The following is a 20506-nucleotide window of genomic DNA, read 5'->3' as shown; positions in this document are numbered from 1 at the left end:
GCCTTTTAAGTTAAGACCTATCCCAGTCTGTGTCTGTGTTGGAATTACTTTTTAATTTTTTTTAAAAAACAGTATTTTTTTAACCCTTGTAAACAGATATTTTTTAAGCTTTTAAAAAAAATGCTTTTAAAGTTGTTTTGTTTTGGTATATTTTAAGGTCTGTTTTTATGATGTTTTGATGTGTTTTTAGTGCTTCAGTTTGCCGCCCTGTGCTCCTGCTAGGAGGAAGGGCGGGATATAAATTAAATAATAAATAAATAATAAATAAATAAAATAAATATAACACCATAGTAAGTAAACTGAACCTTCAGTACACAAAAAAGGAAGAAAGCAGAATATAGTGAGCTACTAAGTGCTTGATAATTTTTTAAAAGGTTAGTGCATGTGGGGAAAGAACTCTCTGGTGGTTCATATCAAAATCCGTATTAAACAATAATCCTGGCTTTGGTCAACCATAGCAATTTTTCATATTGCCTCTGAGGGGTGTGTGTGGAAGGTGTATGCGTGTGTGTGTAGGAAATATCATTTCACCCACAAAAAGTGGTGACAAGGAAGCAAAGCTCTAAGCAAGATATTTATGTTTTTATGTAACACTTTTCCCCATAAAAATAGGATTATTACACTGTGAAGTCAGTTATAAAGGCTGATTTAAACATTTCTAATTAAAAATTTGCAATGTGAAATATATATATTACACACGCACACACACATCTGCAAAAATTGAGACATGGTTGAAAAAAGGCCTATATTGTTTTTCAGTGCAGATTTATTTGCAAGATTATGAACAATATAACAGTAAATAGCCATTTACATGTTATATATGTTCTTGTTGTATTACATTATGGGATCTTATTGTATATATCTGTATTTGCTATTGTACACCGCCCAGAGAGCTATGCTAGTGGGGCGGTATAAAAATTTAACAAATAAATAAATAATAAATAAATAAAGCCTAAGATAAATAAATATTTATTAAGCATATAGACAGGAACTATCTTTTAAAGAGGCTTGCTATGCAATTGTTTCCCCCTATTTGTTGCTTTAGCAGCTCACAAAAAAGTTAGATTTATATAAATAATTCCAGAATAAGACTCTTTCACATGCATTAGCTAGCAATGTGATAGATGTAAATGCCATATAGCACATTGGGGAGGAGAGCCTGGCTGGGAGTCCAGAGTCTGTGAGTTCAAATCCCCGCTCACGTCTCCTGGGTGTAAAGGGCCAGCTAAAGATCACCCCCACAGTGAGTGGCTCAGGGGTTATGTGCCCTGCCACCTGTGCAGCTGTGGGCAAGCTGCATAGTCCCAAGGAGCCCAGTTGCCCCCCAGCTGGCAGTTGCGGACAAGGAAGGGGCTGGCTTGTGCAGCTGTGGCAAGCTGAGCAGGCCCTAGCCAGCTGGGGAGGACTAGCCTCAGAGGGAGGCAATGGTGAACCCCCTCTGAATACTGCTTACCATGAAAACCCTATTCATAGGGTAGCCGTAAGTCAGGATCGACTTGAAGGCAGTCCATTTCCATTTTATTCAAGCCATTGTCTCTAGCGATCTCTGCATCTCTAGTTTACATTTCTAGTCAGATACATGCAACAGCCTTGCATCCAATACAGCTACAAGATCCTCACTGCTCCATCTCCAAAAGCTGTCAATAGATCTGGACTGTATCTGTCTACAGCTTGACATTCATAGAGAACATTTGACAGAAGCGCAGGGAAGACATCTAGGAAAACTGCTTTCAGACCTTATCTGAGCAACAACACTTAACTTTCACCACCTGGGCATGGCTTCAGGAGAAAAAACAATCATACTTACTGTCTCTTTCTGGACAACTGCTCCTTAACCAGTCTCCAGCTGATGCTAACTTGTTGTTGCTGCTGTTCTTTGAAGCCTATTTTTAGTCAGGACAGTGATTCTCTCTAGGCTTTCATCTTTTCTTCTCTCAGTACCACAAACCAGTCCATGACTGGTTTTAGGCAACATTAGAAATGTGGGCATCATGGTTATGAACTACACTCCTGTTACTGTACCTAAAAGAGTGCTTTTAAAATTAAAGGCACTATGGATTTAATCCACTCGTCAAAATAAAATGAAGGGTTTTTTAAAATGAAAATAAATCAACTTAACAGACCATACTGTTGATACTATAGCTTATAATTTCTTTCTAGCAAGAAGGAATGTTCTTTGTGCCAGTGGAAGTTTCTGTGAATGGGAAAAGGAAGGAAGCAATTTTTGCAAATGTCCCCTTTTCCCTGCAGACCACCTCCAGTACTGTACCGTTCCAAAGAAACCCCTAACCCTCTGGAGTACATGGTGGGGGGATTGCACAGGAAGCTGCAAAGCAATTCATGAAAGCCTACAATGGATCAAAGAGCATAACATGAGCAGGGGGACTCAACTGGATACGGCCCATGGAATACTGTGATACTAGAATGAAATTACATTTGGTACACATTCTCAAGTCACAATTCTACCCCACTACATTTTCAAAGGGCAAAGGAAAATTAAAAATACAACACAATATGATATCTTCCTTAAAGAGTGAAACACGGTGGTAGTTGGTGAACATTGGGACTATTGGGGGGGGGGAGGTAGAGAGCCCAACAGTAGCCAGCGCCAATGACAGGCAGAGCCAACTGATTCTAGTTTTGTCCCCATCCTCCTCCTTAGTGAGTTCTACAAGGGCAACACTGAGACTAAGGAGGAGGAAGCTGACAAAGCAGGGTCTCCCAGTGGACTGGATGTAAGTAAGAAGGCAGGTGGGGTGGGGCGGATTGAGGGCAGACTGAGGTTGGTGGGCAGCACCCCATCTGCCCTAATGTACCAGCTTCCAGCGGTGAAACACTGGAAAGAAAGCTAGTGTGCGTGGTCAGGACAATCATTTTCATTTCAAGGATGATCTCAGAGACATTTTAACCGAGTGCAGTGTGATATCTCTCTTGAAGACTGAGGCACTAGAATTAAAACTGGTGCATGCTCAGGACACATTTGTATACCCTAAGTACACAACCACAACCATTTTCAATAGGACTAAAACTGAATGAGGCATCTATGCTTTACTGGATTCCACAGTGGAAGAGCTCACCAGTGTGATGACAATGTAGAATAAGTTGTAACCTGAAATCAATATAAAATAAATTATGAATACCATCCTGCTTGTACCATTCATTTTCACTTTAAACTTTCATTATTATTTTGCACTTAAATGGAACTGCCACAGATCCAACCTGAGGCGCCAGAATATCATATCCCAGACATAATTATATAGAGTTGCTAACCTATATTTATAGTGCAGGATTAAATGACAACTGAGTACCTTCTTTAGTACTAAAAGAAACATTGGGAAAGGTAGGGGATGCTTCAAGGAGAGGTGTGGTGATGTTCACCAATCTTCCCTGCAACCGCTGAAAATATGCTCAGGACAGTTGGGAACCCTCTGGAACAGCATTAGCAGCTGCAGGGAGAGGTTGCCTTCCTGCCTCCACTCTGCTGGATCAAAAGTTTTCATGGATGGTGGGAACCCTTCATTTCACAGAAACCTAAGTTCAGAGCCAAGCCATGGGTATTTTACATCTACATGTATATCTACATCAGAACTTTAAATTCAAGCTAAGATTAATTTAATGGATGTTTACATTATTGAAATGTGTTTGTTGTTATCACCGTAAGTCCTAACTGACTTGAAGACATAAAACAACAACTGGATTGAAATGTGTAATCCTTAAATATGTTTAGCGCAGGAGTGTTAGTATAAAATATAGAGATGCTTCTGTTTGGGAAGATTTCATATACGAGGCACAGCTTGCTTATCAACACTAGTTTGCTCTCTCTCCCCTGCTCTACATTATTTTTCTTCAATGATGCCATTTTTTGACAAATCATATACAGAATAATCTTATCCATTTATTCTGTCACAACTACAGAAACTGGAGTTAGTAATTGTGCTTCCTTTATCATAAATTGTCCTCAAGTGCACTAATTACCTTTTCCACTTGGAAGTTAAAGACATATCCTCCTCTACCTGACAAGGGCTTTTCAGTTATACCCCAACCTACTAATTTTACAAAAATAACATGATTCATAAAACAGATTTATTCCCTAGAGCTTTCTCCTTCCCTTCCATCAAAGATGTAGAGTTCAATTTACAACGACCTCTGACTGACCTATAGACCAAGTTTTAAAGGTCTCTGCCTTAGCTACCATCAGGAAGTGGCGCTCTGGAAATGCCTTTTGAAAAGCACACCACAAAGAGCAGCAACAGCTGAAGTGACCCAGGAGTCAATACTTGATCCCTGTATAGGAGGATCCCTTCAACATTCTGGAGTTTCATCTATCTTCATTTACTTTTACTTTTTGTCATTTCTTCTTGACTTGCCAAATGAAGGACAGAGGGATCTAGGATTCCTCTTCCGCTTCTTAGTTTTAGAGCAGTAGTTATTTCCGTCCAACAGTACACAAAGAGTGCATTTTACTTTATTCTATTATTCTGGCAGGGCCCCTCTGCATTTAGAATAATATTATCATGGACTGAAAGGGGTGTTCTGGTCATCTAGTCCAACCACATATTCGATGCAGGAAATTCAGAGCAGATCATGCCAAACAGATGGTTATCGAGTCGGTGGGGGATTTCTTCCCAACACAAATAGTAAGTAATGATTGTAGTCAGGACTGCAGCAGAACACAAATGAGTTAAACATTCCTCCCTGCTGCTGCAATATCAATAATTCACCACCACCCCCCGAGCTTATGAGACACATTAATACATGGTCTAGTTTGGCCTTCAGTCTGACCTACCTCACAGGATTGAGTCGTCGTGAGCATAAAGTGTGTGAGCGTTTAAGAGACATGAATGACACCCAGAGCTATTTCAATAGAAAAAACGTAATTCATAAATAGAAAATAAATAACTCAAAAAAGCTAAAGGGCTCTGAAAAAGTGCTTTGAGAGATGTTGTACTGGAATAACATCTCTTGAACTTTCTTCATGGCCTAAAGTTGTTTGGAAGGGGCAAGGGTAGGAAACCTTTTTAGCACAAGGGCCACATTCTCTTCCAGGCAACATTCCAGGGACCACATGCTAGTGGCTGGTGGGACATGAGGCAAAAGTGGTCAAAGCAACAAATGTGAATTGCATTTTTTTTTAACACTACACTAGTTTCTTCACACTCTCGCAGCTCTCTCCCCCCACTATGCAGGCAAACAAAAAGTATTATCAGAGTTCAAGAACACATTCCAGCCATACAAAAACATTCAAGGAGAGTGCAAAGCAGGGCTGGTGAAGGGTGTGGCTCAGGAGAATGTGTGGGCTGGGGAGAGTCCCAAAGTCCAGATAGAGAGACATGCAGGGCTGTATCTGGCTGCTGGACCTGAGGTTCCCCATCCCTGGAATAGGGAATGAATACAATATCGATCTAAATAAAAATGTAAGCATCACACTGCATCTTGCAGTGCCACAGACAGGTGGTGCTGCGAACTGCAGCATGAATGCTCCCACCCACTTGCACTGCCCACCTTGGCAAGTAGGCAAGGCAGCAAAGCAGCACCCAGGCTGGGGAGCCACCTGGCTAGCTGGTGCACTAAAGCAACAACATTTGTCCAGGAGAAGCAGTGGCATGGGCTGGTGGCAGCGGCAGCCTGACCTGGGGGCAGTGGCAGGAGGGCAGTCTGGGGCCTAGCAGCACTGTGGCACTATTTGTCTGTGGCAGCGGTGGCAGCAGTGGCAGAGGAATAGGTGAGGGGAGTGGGGGTGCCTGACGGGGTAGGTATTGGCAAGAGGAGTGGGGTTACCTGAGGGGGAGTTTAGGTTGGCGGTTGATGAGCAGAGCGAATGGAGATTGGGGGTTGATGAACGTGGCAAGTAGGACAACCAGGGGTTGGTGACCAGAATGAGCAGGGGGGCACAGCCCTGCTAGTTGAAGAATACAATCAACCATTTGATATTTGAAGATGGTCCAATATTGTCAATTATTTTGTGTAGTCAAGAAAATTCCAGTCATAGGGAGAAAAGAAGGAAGCAAGAAAACAAAGCAAAAAAACCAACACCAAACAGAAAATGCTCAGAGATGACAAAAGGAATCATAAGTAAAGGTAAAGGTGTCCCTGCACTTATAGTGCGAGTTGTTTCCGACTCTTGGGGTGTCGTCTTGTGACGTTTACTAGGCAGACCGTATATATGGGGTGGCATTGCCAGTTCCTTCCCCGGCCTTTCTTTACCCCCCAGCATATGCCGGGTACTCATTTTACCGACCACGGATGGATGGAAGGCTGAGTGGACCTCGACCCCTTTTACTGGAGATTCGACTTCCTCCTTCCGTTGGAATCGAACTCCGGCTGTGAGCAGAGCTTCAGCTGCCTTACCGCCGCTTACCACTCTGCGCCACGAAAACAGAAAAGCAACAGATAGCAACAAAAGAAGGTATTGCCTTATTCTCTTTGAAGTGCTGTGCTAAAGGGCAATACTGAAAGCCACAGTCAGTCTCATTTGGAGTGGCAGTTGTTAATGGCCACCCTCATGGCTCCTCTGGATGCAGTAGTAACTTCTGAGCCTAGAAGAAGGGTGGAAGCTCATGTTCTGGAGCTTCAGATAGTATGCTGACATCAAGCAACTTGTCAGGCAGGTTCTATTGTAAGGGATGTGACTGTGGGCAGCCATGCATCTTAATGTCGCATTGTGGTGAGAACAAAAGGTCATCTAGTTCTAATGTTGGGGCTGGCCCAGTTCCTCAGATTCAGTGGCACATCTTCAGGACAGGTCTTTTAAAGAAGGACCATGGTCTGGGGTTACTAGGGGTGCTCATTTGTCTAACGAGCCAGGAAACAATGTAGCTTTTTCACATCAAAGAAATGAAGTGCAGGTGAAGAGGCTTATCTTTACTTCATAGAAATTTAGCAACAGAATAACTATAACCACCCATATATAACATTTGGGCACACCAGAAATAACATTAAGATCTCTAAATTTAATTTTTATACTCCCGCACACCCACACAGAGAGATAGAAGGTCTGCAAAGGTAGGAAAGGGTAAATCATTTATGAGCATCCTGAGGTGAGTGACAGAAAAGATATCTCTAAAGCAATCTCACTGGATTTGGAATATTTGGGGATCCCTGGCATAACAAAGTCTTTCAGCGAAAGCAGTTCAGAGATGTAACCATTTCAAGGAAATTTAAATGGGTCTTCTGGCTCCATTTCTGAGCCAGGTAGATTAGCGCATAATAGGAGATGGAGGATTTCCTACTTCTCTGAGGATAAACAGATTGGCCTGCACTGAAATAGGAAGGTAGTATATTTAGTAGGTCTTTGTTAATGCCACTCTTGCAGATTTTAATTATGTTTTAGCCTAGTTTAGTCCATAACTTGTCTTCTGTCTTCCTTCTGGGGTGGGTGCCTATAGCAATTGATGTCTTAGTATATATCTTTGACTAAGTAGTGAAAATTATAGATGGCTTCTCAAAAGCAAACCCTAGATAATTATAAAGTAAATAAACTGCATATTCTTAGTATCAAGATAATTTCTCACACTCCTAAATGCATTCATCTTATGTAAAACAGATGTATGTCTTTGGGGTAGGCTTTGTGTTTTATACATGCACTGTGACAGTTCCTTGTAATTAAAGGAGGAAATACAAATTTCCTTGTCTAGCTCTAAGGATAAATTCTCAAGATGTGAAGGCTTACCCAGGGAGGGGGGAGGAACAGGGGAAATTTAGGATTTTTCCCCTAAAAAGGGAAAACTGGAAATGTTGGGGAAATTTGAAGAAAAAAATGAACCTCTTATAATTTTGAAAGAAAAAAAATCATGAGTGAAATACATTTTAAAGCAGCGTTTCAAAATAACCTTGTCAATTTATACTGCTGCACATCTCTTACAGCACATTCCTATACATGGCCACTGAGAAGTAAATCCCACTGGCTTCAGCAGAGCTTATTCTCAAGGAAGTGTGTTTAGAATCACAGCCTCAGATCCAAGAATCAAAAACAGTAATTTTAGCAACAATAGCATTGCTACCACATTTGGCCAAAAAAGTAACTTTATGCTAAGAAAGTAATTTTAAATGTTCGGAACAAGAAGCATGTTTAGATATTTGCTTCATTCTGAGAGTCTGCCAAGCATATTGGTCCTACATCATGATGGTAAGTAAGGCTTTTTACAACATAGTCTTTCATTCCCCTTGCATCCGAGTTGTCTCAGATTTCTCCATGCACTTGATCAAGTGAAACAAACTGATGAATATTTGAATATACACACATAAGCAAGGAACAAAACATGCAAAGAGTTTGGAAGCTTGTTTCACCTCATGCAAACTTTCCCTTTTCTGAGTCCATCAAAAAAAGAATGAATCGATAGAGCACAAGCCTACTGTATACTACTGAAGCAGAATTTGGTCTGGGAGAGGAGTCTGAAGTACCAGTGCAACTAGATTAGATGGATCTTTGTAACGTAAAGTGGGGTATTTTTGGCAGAAAATCCAAACCACCTACCAGCAAAGTGACCAGAGGGGGCAGATGATGGCGACAACAATTTCTACACAATGTTCTGGGGGCGGGGTGCATAGGTAGTTGTAAGAATGTAATTGGGAAGATGATTAACACATTTCCCTTTGGGTTTTATTTTTTGTGTGTGTGCAATGAAAAATTATTCCCCCCCAAAAGTGCCAAAGATCCAACCCAATGAATGTTATGTTCCCAACACATTATTTATTATTTGATTTATATCATGCCCTTCCTCCCAGCAGGAGCCCAGGGTGGCAAACAAAAGCACTAAAAACACTTTAAAACATCATAAAAACAGACTCTAAAATACATTAAAACAAAACATCTTTAAAAACATTTTTAATAAGCTTTGAAGGTCATCCTTAAAAAAGGTTAAAACATTTTTTTAAAAAAAAAAGGTTTAAAACATATTAAAAAGCTATTTCAACACAGACGCAGACTGGGATAAGGTCTCAACTTAAAAGGCTTGTTGAAAAAGGAAGGTCTCCAATAGGCGCTAAAAAGATAACAGAGATGGCACCTGTCTAATATTTAAGGGGAGGGAATTTCACAGGGTAGGTGCCACCACACTAAAGGTCCGTTTCCTATGTTGTGCGGAATGGACCTCCTGATAAGATGGTATCTGCAGGAGGCCCTCACCTGCAGAGCGCAGTGATCGACTGGGTATAGGGGTAAGACGGTATTTCAGGTATCCTGGTCCCAAGCTGTATAGGGCTTTGTACCCGAAAACTAGAACCTTGAACTTGGCCTGGTAGCACATGGGCAGCCAGTGCAAATCTTTCAGCAGCAGGGTGACATGTTGGCGATACCCTGCCCCAGTGAGCAGTCTCGTTGCTGCATTTTGCACCAGCTGCAGTTTCCGGACCAACCTCAAGGGCAGCCCCACATAGAGCGCATTACAGTAATCCAGCCTGGAGGTTACCAGTGCGTGGACAACAGTGGTCAGGCCATCCTGGTCCGGAAACGGTCGTAGCTGTCTCACCAGCCAAAGCTGGCAAAAGGCACTCCTAGCCACAGAGGTCACCTGGGCCTCTAACAACAAAGAAGGATCCAGGAGCACCCCCAGACTACAGACTTGCTCTTTCAGAGGGAGTACGGCCCCATCCAAAGCAGGCAATTGACCAATTATCCGAACTCGGGAACCACCAACCCACAGCGCCTCCATCTTGCTAGGATTCAGGCTCAGTTTATTGGCCCTCATCCAGCCCACCAAAGAGTCCAGGCAGCGGTCAAGGGCTTGCATGGCCTCTCCCGATTCAGATGTTATGGACATAGAGAGCTATATCACAATACATACTGAATGCTTAACAAGGTGGTGGTTAACAATATGCTCATTGCTCAACATTTGCGAACTTTCTTTTATATTGACTACTAGCAGATATTAAAATCAGTTCTTCAAACAACAATGCATGGTCTCTCCCAATTCAGATGTTACAGAGAAATAGAGCTGGGTATCATCAGCGTACTGCTGACACCTCACCCCAAATCTCCTGATGACCGCTCCCAAGGGCTTCATATAGATGTTAAACAGCATGGGGGACCAGATGGTACCCTGCAGCACCCATAACATAACTGCCAGGGGCCAAAAGACAATCACCCAATGCTATTCTCTGAAAAGGAACTTGGAGGTAGGATCAGAACCACTGTAAAACAGTGCCTCCAATGCCCATCTCACCAAGTTGACCCAGAAGGATACCATCGTCAATGGCATCAAAAGCCAATAAGAGATCAAGTAAGAGTAACAGGGTCGCACTCCCCCTGTCCTTCTCCCTATAAAGGTCATCCATCAGGGCAACCAAGGCTGATTCAGTCCCATAACCAGGCCTGAACCCAGACTGGAATGGGTCAAGATAATTTGTTTCATCCAAGAGTAGTTGCAATTGCTGCACCACAACCCTCTCAATCACCTTTCCTAACAAGGGGGTATTTGCGACCGGTCGGTAATTGTCGCAGACCAGTAAGTCCAGGGTGGACTTTTTCAGGAGTGGTCGGATCACTGCCTCTTTCAGGGCAGCTGGAACCACTCCCTCCTGCAATGATGAGTTGACCACACCTTGAATCCTCTCAGTCAAATCCTTTCAGCAAGCTTTAATAAGCCAAGAAGGGCAAGGGTCGAGAGGACACATTGCTGGCTGCATCATCGCAAGTACCCTGTCCATGTCATCAGGCCGCATCAACTGAAACCGTTCCCAAGAAGTCGCAGCAGATATTGCACTGGATACCTCACCGGGGACTACAGTAGATGTGGATGGGGCATCAAGACTGCTACGGAGGCGGGCAACTTTACCCTCAAAGTGCCTTGCAAACAATTTACAGTGGGCCTCCAAAGGGTCTAAAACTCAGTTTCCTGGATTGATGTCAACAGACCCCTGACAATAAGGAAAAGCTCCACTGGACGGCTACTTGAGGATGTGATGGAGGCAGAGAAGTGGGTCTTCTTCACCGCCCTCACCACCACACAGTAGGCATGGTTATGATGTTTTATTCATGCCCTATCAGCCTCACAGCACATCTTTCACCACTTGTGCTCTAGCCGTCGTCCAGTCCAACATAGTACAAGTTTATGTTTTAAAAATAAAAATTGGTATATATTTCAATTTTTAAAACCAACATTTCTGTTCCTCCTCCCTCCCACTAATAATGCCCCCCCAAGCTTCAAAACTTTCTGGAATTTTAGATTCCTAATAAAACCTACTTAAAATAACAGCTGTCTGAAAACACCAATGGAGGTCCTCTGAGCAATTCAATTCATTCTCATTTCACTGCTGATCTCATGAGGCCAAATGTACTACAGAAGAGGCTGTTCTCCATGTTCTACTGTCGGAGGAAGCTCATTATGTGGTGACAGAAGATAAAGTCTTCTCAAGAGTGTCTGCATAAATATTTCTGATAGAGAGAGTAAGATCTAAGAATTCTTACCACAGGTCCCTGGCAACCCACTCTACCCACCATTATATTTAGAATTTGTGTGGGGCAAGTGCTTTCCTTACCCCCTAGTGGACACTCTTGAGTCTTCTGTTTGGTGGTGAGACTTCCGGGAAGGGTGACTTAGCCTGTGCCTGCTTTTGAGACGGGCTCCTGCCTCAAAAGAAGCTTATTCAGATATATCAGTCAGTTTTTTCTTTTTTTTTTGACTGATTAAACTTCTCCCGGGTAGGGAGAAACGAAGAGATTAACCTCAAAGCCTATTTTTGTTGGGACGACCAGATCTCATTAATTTATGGGACGAGGTCCAGCCGACGAAGGTGGGACGGATTTTCAACAGCAAGCTCTATCTGTTAAAGCGAACGTTCATCTTATCTTCTAAGAGAGAACGCACTAACAGGCAAGCACCCTTCTTTCTATATTTTTCTTTTACTTGACTTAAATTGTTGCTGTTTAAAAGAGATTTGCCAGATTGATCAGTTTTTGACATCTCACTGGGGAGCCGTAACTTCTCTCTGCTACGCACTAATTAATAGCTTATCTCTGTTTTTGTTGCAAAAAGCTGTCCTGGATTTGCATTCTAAAGATATACACAGAAGAGGGATTTCTATTCCAGATTTTTATTTTGAAAAATATTATACTGTTTTGAGACTACTCTCTTTTTGGTCTATTTTATTTTGACGAATCTGTTTCTTGACGATTGCCATTAATTGTTTCGATCCTGGGAACTGCATTTTGTTTACTTAACTATTGGAGAGATAAGGCTGTCTGCTCTGTTTATACTGTGATGTCACCAAGTTTGGAGTATTAACCCAATTGTTGCTGAAATAAGAAGTGGTTTTCCTATATTTTTCTTTTAAAATGGCAATTAAGAAAGTGGCTGAAAATCTGGAAATAACTATGTTTCAGAAAATAATGGATGAGATTGAGATAATGAAAATTGAATTGAGTAAAATGAAGCAGGAGATTAAAGATATAAGGGTCCCTGTGAGAGAGGTGACCCTGGAAGGGGTCCCTGTGAGAGAGGAGACCCCGGAGATTGGAACAGGGGTCCCTGTGAGAGAGGAGACCCTGGAGACTGGAATAGGGGTCCCTGTGAGAGAGGAGATCCCGGAGATTGGAACCAACGTGGAACAGGAACAAGATTTGGAGTCTATGGACTTTAGAAATAAAATCTATTGTTTGGAACTCAATGTTATCTCTGAAGAAATGAATGAAGATTCTAGAGATAAAGTTATCAATGGCATGGATAATCTTCTGGACTGGAATGACGTGATGGAGCCCAATATAGAGAAAATCTATGGAATTAACTGCAGCCATGTGACAATGGAAAAACTTTTAAGAGATGACCCAGTGTATTTTGAAAAAAAGAACAGAGATATGATTTTACAGCAGTATTTCAGCAACCTATTCAGAATGGATGGCAAGAAAATATTTGGGATAGAGGTAATTCCCATCAGACTCTTACTATATGACTATGGCTTTGACAGCAAGATTATTATGGAATACTGATAATGGAAGATTGGATATTGAAATTACTGGACTTAACAAGACTACTGAAGATGGAAGATGGAAAATGGAACTAATAGAGATAATAGAACAATGGCTACTGAAATTATTGAACCTAACAGATTCTGATGTGATGGATTAATTGAAATGTTTATTTTGACTATGGTTATGACAATAAGATTATCATAATTAGTAATGAGATGGATTAATCGATATGCTTATCTGGAAAAAAAAATTGATAGATATATTTCTTAAAGAATTGAAACCTCTCTTTGACTTTTTGTGGAAAGAATAAAGTAATGTTTATGAGATTTGATGATTAAGTAAGATAACTACTGGAGGAAAGTGATTTTATAATATGACTTAAGAGACAGGATTGTTATATATTATAGACTTATAACTGATTTGATCTTTGACAAATGGGAAGTCAATATTTTACTCTTTATTTTTTATTTTTGTTCTTTCTTTTCTTTTTTTCTTTTTGTTTAACTATTTTTGATTTTGTTTTTTGTCTTTGAATGTTTTATGATTTTGTCTTGTATGTTTTATGAAAATCTGAATAAAAATTATTGAAAAAAAAAAAAAAAAGAGTCTTCTGTTTGGTGGTACCTCATCCAAGGGTAAGGAACCTTTTTTAGCCTGGAGGGCAAGATCTCTATCTGCTCTCACCAGCAGGCCAACTTTGACAGGTGGACACGACCACTCACTGTCAGTCATCTGATGTCATGATGGCAGTAGGTGACTGATAGATGGGCAGCCCCATACACCTCTCAGAGTTGATCTGTGGGGTAGAGGTAGGGATCTGCTTCACCAGCATGTTCCCCACAGAGAACGGATGGAGAAGCATCACCCAGCAGGACTGAACTCTCCACTTACCAGGTGATGACTTGACTTCCATCCTGACCCAGCAGGATTTACCACCACCCCACTGTTGTCACCCAGCAATGTTAGCTGATTGACAAGTAGGCATGGTTTGGGTGAAATGGCCTCATGGGCCAAAATGGAACTCCTGGTGAACCAAGACTGGCCCATAGGTTCCAAGTTCCTCACCACTGCCTTAGAGGTACAACTGACACCAATGCTGTTGTCATTTCTTTTTACCTAGGCATTTAAAGTTTTATAAATTTGTAATTAGTTAACTTCTTCCACTGGTTTCAGTTGCCCTATTTGTTTGATGGTGTTATTTTAGTACATATTGTTGTTTATTTTATGATTTGGTAGGTTGATTGTTTTTATTTTATGTTCTGTATTTTGCCCTGGTATCTGTATAGATAAAAGGTTATAAATATTTTTAATATTAATGAATCTCAACTGACACCAATTTAAAACCTTTAAGGCACTTGGTGCATTCAGATTTTATCCTAGATAGTCTTGTTCTATATTCAGTTTATAATATTTAAGTAGATAAAGACATAAAAGAGAATTTACTCTGGTTGAAAAGGATCAAAGAAAGCAATAATGATCTCCACTTTTTATTACAGGATACCTTTTACAAATACCAGTTATCAAAAACTCCGAGTGTAATTATTTTCTTGACCTAATTTTCAATGGCTAGACAGATCACACAAACATGGACTATTCGGTTTTGACACATCCAGTGTGAATATAAAAAGCCAAATGTTTTAGACTTCTGCATGGTTATTCAGTGTCTACTGAACGGGCTAGAAGAAACCAATTTTCACACCTGTCAAGCATAGATTAATATCCTTGCTCATTGCACTTTAGGAATGGTCAATTAGTTCTAGTTAAACAGCTTTTGAAGGGGAAGAGGAAAGTGGGCTGGTATTGCCACCAGCACATATTGTTATATTGAATAGATCTGTGTTAGAAGTGACATGTGCCTCAGGCGTTTCATTGGAACCCCTGCTGTACAACACAGAAATAATGCCATTCTCCTAGTTACGAGTCCATTTTAATAATGATTAAACAGGAAAGGTGACAAATCTGATATAAAGGAAAACACACTACAACAGTGACAAGGTGTGGGTTTTAGATTACCCTTCAAATGTCATTTCTCCTGTGTCAAACAAGGAAAAAATTAGATACTTTTCTAAAAGTAAAGGGAAACTTTTTTGCAATTCCATATAATATGCATGTATTTCCCACTAGGGGAAAAAGTCAGCAACTCTGCTGAATTTGAAAAACAAGATTATATAAAGTCCTGGCCTTGACTACTGACAACTTAAATATCAATCCTATGGAACAACTAAAAAATAAAAGTCAGGGCCCAAGGGTTATTCTCATGATAGGTTAGTAAACACAGCAAGAAGGTTAGTTAATAAACACCAGCTAAATCCTTCAATTACAGCAATAAATTGTTCAATTGGTTAAATGTCCACAGTTTTTGCCCCAAACCCTATGGTGAACTGTTTAATCAGCAAACTGTTGCATCACTCAACAAACAGATATTGGCTATCTCTGGGAGACACAAAGCAACCCCTTAAGAATTAGTCCTTGGTTGGCCAGCACATTTAGTTTCCTCAAAACTTTAAACTGAAAAAAGCTTTTAACTAAAAATAAATGTGCATAGCACATTCCTTCTAACATCACATTTTTCTTCTGCAAAAGCCACATGTGTTTTCCATTCTTTCATAATGGTTTTCACGTGGGTTGCATCATATATATTCTGTTAAGGAAAATCCAGTAACAGTGCTATAGTGACCTTGGGCACCTATATGTGGAAAAGTGCATTACAGATTTAGTAATAATCTCTATATACGTAAAAATGTAATAAGTCGTTACACTGCAGTTCACTGCAGTTAGGTGGCACTGCAAACTACAGTGTGGCTACCACTGCCCAGCTCATTACAATGAAGAGACAGTCCAGCAGGAGAAGCAGCACAGGAAAGTGAAAGGCAGCCAGAAGCGCCTGGCCTCAGGATCAGCAGCTACAGCAGCAGCAGATTAACTGGCTGGCTGCCCACGGTGACTCACCACCTTCCTCCTTCCTGCGGTGCTCCTCTTACCAGACCATCTCCTCATCCTAACTGGCCAGACGACAGTAAGACCAAGGAGGGAGAGTCGGCACAAGGCAGGCCATCATCAGGCGAGTGTTCGCACATCAACACCTGGGGGCACTGGAGGTTGGTGAGGGTTACCTGGGGCTGCCATTCCTAGGGCTAGGTGGCAGGGTTGGCATGTGCAGCACACAGAGGCAGCAGCCCCTAGTAAAGAAAATAAAGATGAGTAAATCCATTATTATTCTTGTTATTAGTTTCAGTTTCAAATTACATGCCACATTTTTGATCCAAAGACCCCTTCAAAGAGGCTTATATTTACAACAGCGTGTGTAGGGTCTCTGAATGCTGCATATTATAAAGGCAGCTGATGGCCTGCTTTACACATAATGCTAAACCATGGTTAATGTTAACCATAGTTAAAAAACTGTAGCTAAAGCTGAAGTATCTGACAATCACTTAACTCTTGGTTGATTATGTCACAGAACAGTTATTAGCACCAGTGAGAGTGGCCAAGCTTTGAGAGCAATTGGCATTTTTTGCTGCTCTTAACGTGCAGCTCTGTAGCTTTTGGGTGGCAATGGTTCCTTCACCATTGTTAAGAAGTTTGCAAGTAACACTAAGCTATGTTTAATGTTAACTAAGGTTTATAAACCACCTGCAAACGTTGGTTAATGAGCAACCTTTAACCATAGTTAATAAACCAAAGTTAAACTCCTGGGTTGGGTTCACATGTAACACTAAGCTGTGGTTTAATAAACCACTGTTAAATAAACCATGGGTTAGCATTATGTGCGAATCAGGCCAATGAGTCTGTTAAAACTTCTTCTGTGCAGTTAAGCAATGGAAACTCCTGTCCTTTAATAAATCTAGCAGCTTAGCAGTATGGACCCTGGTCTTCTATATTCTGCAGACTTTTTAACATTCAGTTCATAACCTTTGTACTCCAGACAGTCTTTAGTATTAATTCTCTGGCTAGGAGAGTTTGAGATTTCATGTGTACTTTCCTCCCAAGCAAAGCATTGTAAATATTTGGAAGTACACTGAAACTGATAAAATTGTCATAAAAGTGTTGGGGGGGGGGACTCCAAATGATTTTCATGGATAATCTAAACTTTGTTCTTTGCAAATCAAAAGCAAATGATGCAAGCAAAAAGTCAAAAATCCCACTGGGTATGCTTACAAGAGATCTTTGGATCCTGCGTTAATAAAATGCTTCTTTCGAAACTACACATCTACTCTTAATTTGCGAAGTATTTTGTATATACTTACTTAACTTATACTCTTGTTTTTCTCTAATAATTTTATATTCAAATGTCAGTAGCAAACTATTAAAATAAAATATAAAAATATAATTAACAATCCTGCTATTTAAAATGATAAAGTATCACCATTAGCTTGAAACATGTGCACAAACTGCAGACCACGAAAAGCTTGTTTAAACAGGCTGATTTTCAAAACACATCTCCCCAAGGAGGACATGAAATTGCATCTGAACATGGGAAGATGGATCTCTCCAAGGAGTACAAGCCAAAGTTTTGGTGCAACCACTTTAATGATCCTGTCTCTTATACCGATATGTTGAATCTTTGATGATGACAGGACAAGATTAGGTTTAGAATTGGGCTGGTTTTTTATGCGAGAAAGCAGTTCCTGAAATATCTGGGTACTAGCAGTTAAGTGCTTTAAAAGTTAAACCCCACACTTTAAATTGAGCCTTGATACAAACAGATAACCAACACAGTTGGTACAAGTTTGGAGATTTATGTTCCAAATGATGGGCTCTAGTAGCTGCATTTTGGACCAATTTCAATTTCTAATCTGTCTTTAAAAGGTACTCCACTTACAGATCATTGTAATAATCCAAACTGATGCAAACAGAGCACAAGTGATATCTATAATAAATCACATTCATCTTGTAATCACTGGCAACTATAAGAAAAGGAAGAAGTAGAAGTTGTCTGTGAGGTTGACAACTAGACAACATATTCTTGATTCTCAAGCTCTAACCTAATCACTCTGAGAACATCACCAGGATATCTAAGAGTATGCAGCTTTGTGCTGCATCACCGTTCTATAGATCTGAAGCAAATTCTTACAAAAAGATTAAAATAGTATATTGGAGAAAATAATTTCAGTCTAGATATAGAAAAACACACATAAATCAGAACTGTGATTTATGAAGCTGTTCTCTCACAATCTAAGGCCAGAACGTTGAAATCCTGATTAACGTTGCCTATAATAGGAAGAGATGAATGCATATTCTTTATAAACTAGATATTAGGCACCCATAGGTAAAGGCTAGTGCTTAGATTCCAAGTTTCTCTAATTACACAGAAGTCCATTTCCATGAGTGACCTCTCCTTGTGTGAATGAAAGTTTTTTCCATTCATGGAGTAAACACTTGATCCGAGCCCATGCCTGTTGAAAGTATAATATAGGGAGTTAATTGTTTTAGGCATCAATATCCCGGTGGATAAAATAATTTAATTTATAAAAGAAGGTCAACTGTATCCACACAATTGTGAGCTTAAAAGAATTCTAAAGGTTTATGCGGTTTTAATTCAACAGTATAGTTTGTTTTAAACTATGGTTTAACATGGTGTACAAACAGGGCCAGTGAATGTCTACAAAAAGTATGTACTTGACTTGCATTTTCTCCCTTTTCCCCCTTGAAGTATGAAAATAAAAGTATGAAAGCTATCCCAAGTAGCTTCACACTGCATCAGCACCTGCTCAGGCAATAGTCAGTTAAACAAGCAAAACAACAGCTGGGTAAGTCAGGTCAGCTACCCTATGAACCTCAAGACATACGCATAGGAGACCTTGCCACACCACCCCTTCCTTCTTTATTTGAAAATAGAAGATCTTAGTAATATGATGCCTCCTGTATGTGTTTGAAAGGGAAGCGAAATACTTTCTGATACAATGCTGCTGTTTTCTCTCTTTCTCAAAAGATGACAGATATATACACACAGCCTGCATTGTCCACAAGGAATAACACAGCTCATCCCACCCCACACTAGCAATGTTTGCTTTAGAAACACAAGTTCAACAGAAAGCATTAATCGTTAACTAAGTCTCATGGTCTCTTGCCATGGTGGTCAAATGTCTCTTTCACTGCAGCCAGTCATCATCATTAGAGTGGCAGGATACAATGCATTAAATAAGGCACCATGGCAGGGAGTAGAAGTGAACATTACAATGCCCTCTAAACTAAGCATGGATATCAACACTCATGTGCAGGGTTCAGTCTAAATTAAGAGAGACAAATCCATGTTGTCATAGATGAGCATCAACAACATGGCCGGATTTTTTGCCTGGGGTGCCCAATTGTTCTAACTTATTTTATGGTTGAGTTTGGAATTGGGGATTACTATTTATTCAAAAAAATGCTGCAATATTTTAAGTTGTTAATTGCCTTGAGTTTCTTCTGAAAATAAGGTGAGGTATAATTTTTAAAATGATGATAAAAATAACAGCAGCTTACTAAGACTGCAGTAAAGACTAACAACAAACAATGGCTGTCACCTTCACGTGAGCCTTCCAGAAGCACTTAGGTCACGAATGGTGGAAACTAAAACAATGGACTAGATAGGCCTTGTTCTATTTCAGCAAGGTAACCTTTATTTAAACAAATCAAATGCCTGGGTGATTCTTTCCTTGACTAAAGTGTTCAGACACTACCATACAATTATTCTGAAAATACTCACACCACAGAAATGGGAACTATTATTCAAACAGTGATTAAGCATAATGGGATAGATCAAGATTTGCACTTCCATTAATGGAAATGCTCTTTCTGGTTACAGAAGGGATGAGATCCTGAGGAGGCTTCCAATGGAGGCAGAGCAAGACGATTTCTGCCTTCCTCCTGCAGGTCTCATTGCTACCTTCTACACTATTCTGTTTAAGTCCCTTGACCCCCCAAAGCAGCTTTTGGGGGTTGGGGGCAAAGAGTGCTGTGGAGGGAATCAGCAAAAATGGCTTTCTTCCCAGAGGTGTCCTGTAGGTAGAGTTCTATAAACACAGCCCACAACTGAAAAACTGTCAACAATGCACCATTTGATGAATTCTGTCATTTTTGGTGCAACCATTTGCACACTCCTTACAAGGGTCAAAGAAAGTAAGTAACTCACCTCATTACACACAAATGAATATGGTAACTGAGTGCTGACAAGAGACTGGATGACCACTTCAGCACAAATAGGATGATAAATGGAGCAGAACATCTATTATGTCTCTACAGTCTCTGTATAAATATTCTACATATCAAAAGGAAAATTTCAAATTATATTTACAATCATGAAACAGGTTAGCATTAGTGTTATGAATGTGAAGCAGAGAGCAAGGCTGTATGTTCTGGAAGAGCTTGGAAATCCAGAGAGGATTGTGAAATTCTGTTTCTGTGGTCTCCACTCTGGAGAGTTATGGAAGATGAAGGTCTTGAGGCAGGAGGATATCATACTGAGAAATTGGGGGGAATTCCTTTAAAGTGCCCTGCATATTAAGCTATTTAGGGATGTTATCTTGAATTGAGAATATAAATCTAGGGGTAAATGCAGGTCCTCATAATCAGACTGCCAGTGCCTACAATGCTTATGGTATGTTAGCGAAACCTTTGGCATTT

At 40.4% G+C, this 20506-nt stretch overlaps 1 protein-coding gene across 8 annotated transcripts in view; it reads right to left on the bottom strand.

Annotated features, from left to right (window-relative positions):
* Positions 1–20506, bottom strand: part of PRDM1 (PR/SET domain 1) — a 126431-nt gene that overhangs the window by 58773 nt on the left and 47152 nt on the right. The window contains exon 1 of one of the 8 annotated variants that reach the window (XM_061623475.1): positions 16018–16083. The exons of the other annotated variants lie outside the window; for them this stretch is intronic. The gene's annotated coding sequence lies outside the window, so the exon portion shown is untranslated. Of the gene's footprint in view, positions 1–16017; positions 16084–20506 lie in introns of those variants that run through there. 8 annotated transcript variants of the gene reach the window in all.

The sequence above is a fragment of the Rhineura floridana genome, chromosome 4, assembly GCF_030035675.1.
Source record: "Rhineura floridana isolate rRhiFlo1 chromosome 4, rRhiFlo1.hap2, whole genome shotgun sequence".
Taxonomy (NCBI): Eukaryota; Metazoa; Chordata; class Lepidosauria; order Squamata; family Rhineuridae; genus Rhineura; species Rhineura floridana.
This window is presented reverse-complemented; position numbering and strand designations above follow the sequence as displayed.